Below are 3,937 nucleotides of genomic sequence, written 5' to 3' on the forward strand. Positions count from 1 at the left end.
ACACACAATACACATACACCGTACACACACACACACACACACACAAATATGTAATTATTAAAACTAAACTGAACTAAACCCAGGGTCTGGACAGGTGACTCCCACAGGTAAGAGCATCTGTGGCTCAGAAGACGAAAGCAAGCCGGGCGTGGTGGTGCACGCCTGTAATCCCAGCACTTGGGAGGCAGAGGCAGGCAGATTTTTGAGTTCGAGGCCAACCTGGTCTACAGAGTGAGTTCCAGTACAGCCAGGACTACACAGAGAAACCCTGTCTCGAAAAACCAAAAAAAAAAAAAAAAAAAAAAGAAGATGAAAGCATCTAGTTCCAGGAGACCTGATGCCCTCCTCTGGCCTCTGGTGGCACCAGGCATACTTGAGGTATACATACACATATGTACATACGTTCAGGCAAAACACTCATATATACCAAAGTTTAAAAATCTTTTAAACAAATTAAAACAAAACACCTAATAGTGATAGGCTCAAAATGATTGTAAGAAAATAAATCCATGGTAAATACAAAACTGTACTCTCTGGCTTTCCCTATAAATCCTCCCCCCATCAATGTTTGAGGAGGTAGACTGAAGTGGTGGGTGGGCATGACTTGAGACACTCCTGGGATCCAGCACTGTGTAGAAACTTCTCACAAGGCTCAGTGTCCATGCTTGGGGACACTTTTGACCAGGAGAAGCGCAGTAGTGTTTAAAGGTTACCAGCCAGGTTCTGGTTCCTTGTCAGTTACTGCAGACCACATAGCTTCAAGAAAGGAAAACTAGGGCTGGAGAGATAGCTCAGCGGTTAAGAGCACTGACTGCTCTTCCAAAGGTCCTGAGTTCAAATACCAGCAACCACATGGTGGCTTACAACCATCTGTAATGAGATCTGATGCCCTCTTCTTGTGTGTCTAAAGACAGCTACAGTGTACTTACATATAATAATAAATAATTTAAAAAAAAAAAAAAGAAAGGAAAACTAGCTCCATGCTCAGGCAGCCATGGACACATCCCAGGCAAGTGTGTGGGAGCTCCCGAGATCTGAGTGTGCTTCTGCAATCCCTTGACTGTGAAGTATGGCCCGGACAGAGGTCTGGTGTGACTGACTGCACACCTTATATAAACAGTAGGTGTTCAATGTTCATGAGGTGAATAGGTGGATTTGTTTTTAGGATGTTCTTGCCATGAAACTCATCAAAAATGGAGTAGTGTCCAAAAGAAAGGAGGAGTTTAGAAGCCATTAACACAAGCAAAATGGGCCTGGAGAGATGGCTCAGTGGTTAAGAGCACTAACTGCTCTTCCAAAGGTCCTGAGTTCAATTCCTGGCAACTACATGGTGCCTCATATCCATCTGTAATGGGACCCGATGCCCTCTTCTGGTGTGTTTGTATACAGCAGCAATGTACTCACACACATAAATAATTTTTTTTAAAAAGCTAGCAAAATGAGTTAGCATTCGTCTTAATTATCCATTTTATTTAACTCAGAATACCAAGTAGAATATCACATTAATCAATGTGTGATCAATGAACAAATGAGTCCTGAGATAGCCAACTTTCCTGTTCTATGACAAGTCTGTTCAATCCTGGAGCCAGTGCTCATAGGATCATATGTTGGGTAGAGACAGAAGCACTAGGGCTGTGGGTGCCTGAGCAAAATCTCCTGCCCTTCACCTGCACCCTGTGGTGGCTTGATTGGGCTCTAACCAATCCAGCCCTGTGGCTCCCTTTCCAAACTCCTGTAGATCTGCCTTTCTGAGCCTGTTCTGGCGCAGCTGCTGAATACACAAACTGCTCCCACTGAAACTCACACTACAAAAAACATGGTAACGGCACATTCATTCATTCATTCATTCATTCCTCAACAATGCCTTTGAGTACAGATTGTGTGCTGGGCACCCATCAGAGTACTGGGCACCCCCCCCCCAGGGAGAAGTTTCAAATCAGGGCATCCACAGGGTGGAACTCCTCCAGACGGCTCTGGTGAAGGATGCTGCCAATGTGCACTCCTCTAAGCTCAGCGTGCGGCTTAGCTCTAGCTCTGTAAACCCAGCGCTGTTTTCAGCCATATTGGGCTCTCTCCCCCTGTATCTTTACATGTCTCGTTCTTTTATGAGTCTCTGGACTCAGTTGTCCCCCACCTCACCCCACCCCCACTGCAATACAGGATGGACTCAGCTCAGCCAATCACATCCACAGAAACCTTAGGCTCTAAATCAGCAGTTCTCAACCTGTGGGTAGAGAGACCTCTCTGGGTTGAATGACCAACCCTTGTGCAGGATATTTACATTCTAATTCATAACAATAGCAAAATTACAGTTACAACGTAGCAACAAAAATAGTTTTTCATCACTGCTACATGAGGAACTGTGTTGAAGGGTTGCAGCATTAGGAAGGTTGAGCATCACTCCTCTAAATTCCCCGTGTGTACTATTCACATTCCCTCAGGCTCTGGGGGAATCTCCCAGACTTTATTTCTGTTTCCAAGTCATCTCATAAATACTCCTTCTCCATTCACCTCTTGCCTGCTTAGTCTTGTCTTGGTGACTATTCTCCTTAGGTCCAGCTAACACACAGAGACCTGACGTTGTCAGACCTGAGAGAGCTGGGCTTAGTATTGGACTGGGGACAGAAAGACCCACCACATAGGTGGCCTTGAGGACCGAGAGGCATGCTGGCTAGGTGACTAGGACAGGGACAGATGCTGAATTTGCTTGGGTTGACCCCAGTTGTCTTGTTTGGTCATTTGAGGGTGGAGAATTATGGTAACCAAAATGTTGTTTCTGGGGGTGTTGGGAAGAGATCATGCTTGGAAGCAGGGGGGCAGGACTGGGTTTGTTACGCTGAGCTATGGTGGGATAGGGTCTTCGAGGAGATGCCTGGTACCTTAGGAATCACTTTGGGAGGCTGGTCTGATGGTTGACCTACCATTCTCACTCCACACCAGAGTAGAGATGTGTCCCCCCCACCCCTGACTTTATGCTGAGATGAGGGAAGTGTGACGTTGAGACTGGTGGCCGGGGAGGGAGAGGATGGGGAGATGGAAAGCTGTGGGTGTTGTCTGCTCTGGCAGCACTAAGACACAGATCCACAACCCTGAAGACTTCCTGGTGAGGCTGAGCTAGTAAAGAGGCTGCCACAGGGAGCAGAGAGACTCTCATAATGCTCCACCATGCTGGGAAGAGCACCCAGCCTACGTCAGTAGTCCCTAGAGTATAGCCACAGACAATGTGGTACAAGACACTGTTCCTCCAGGTCTCATTCCCCAGAGAAGGTTGGACGCACTTCTCAAACAGCACAGCTAAGCTCTCTCTGGAGGTAGAGCTGGGTTTCAGGTAGTCAAAGTATCTAGAGCCAAACAAAACCTTGGAGAATCTCTTGGGTCCTAGAGAGATGGCTCAGCAGTTAACAGCACTGGCTACTCTTTCAGAGGATCTGGGATGGAATTCCAGCATCTATATATCCTCTCACAACTGACTGTAACTTCTGTCTCAGGGCATCGGAAGCGGTCTTCTGACCTCTGTTTGTATTGCATGGTAGGTGGTGTACAGATAAACTCACAGTTAAAACACCCATACACATAATAATCAAACAAGATAAAAAAACATTTCAGAAAGAAACTCACAGTGCTGGGTAGTCTTATGTCAACTTGACTAGTTTTTTGAAAGGATAATCTCAATCAAGAAAATGTTTCCAGGGGCTGTAGAGATGGCTCAGTGGTTAAGAGCACTGGCTGCTTTACCAGAGGACCTGGGTTCAATTTCAAGCACCCACATGGCAGCTCACAACTGTCTTTAACTCCCGTTCTAGGAGATCCAACACCCTCACATAGACATACATATAGTCAAATTACCAATGTACATAAAATAAAAAGAAACTATTAAAAGAAAATGTCTCCATAAGATTCAGTTGTAAAGCATTTTCTTTGTTAGTTATTGATGGGT

The sequence above is a fragment of the Apodemus sylvaticus genome, chromosome 17 (assembly GCF_947179515.1).
Source record: "Apodemus sylvaticus chromosome 17, mApoSyl1.1, whole genome shotgun sequence".
NCBI classification, from domain to species: Eukaryota; Metazoa; Chordata; class Mammalia; order Rodentia; family Muridae; genus Apodemus; species Apodemus sylvaticus.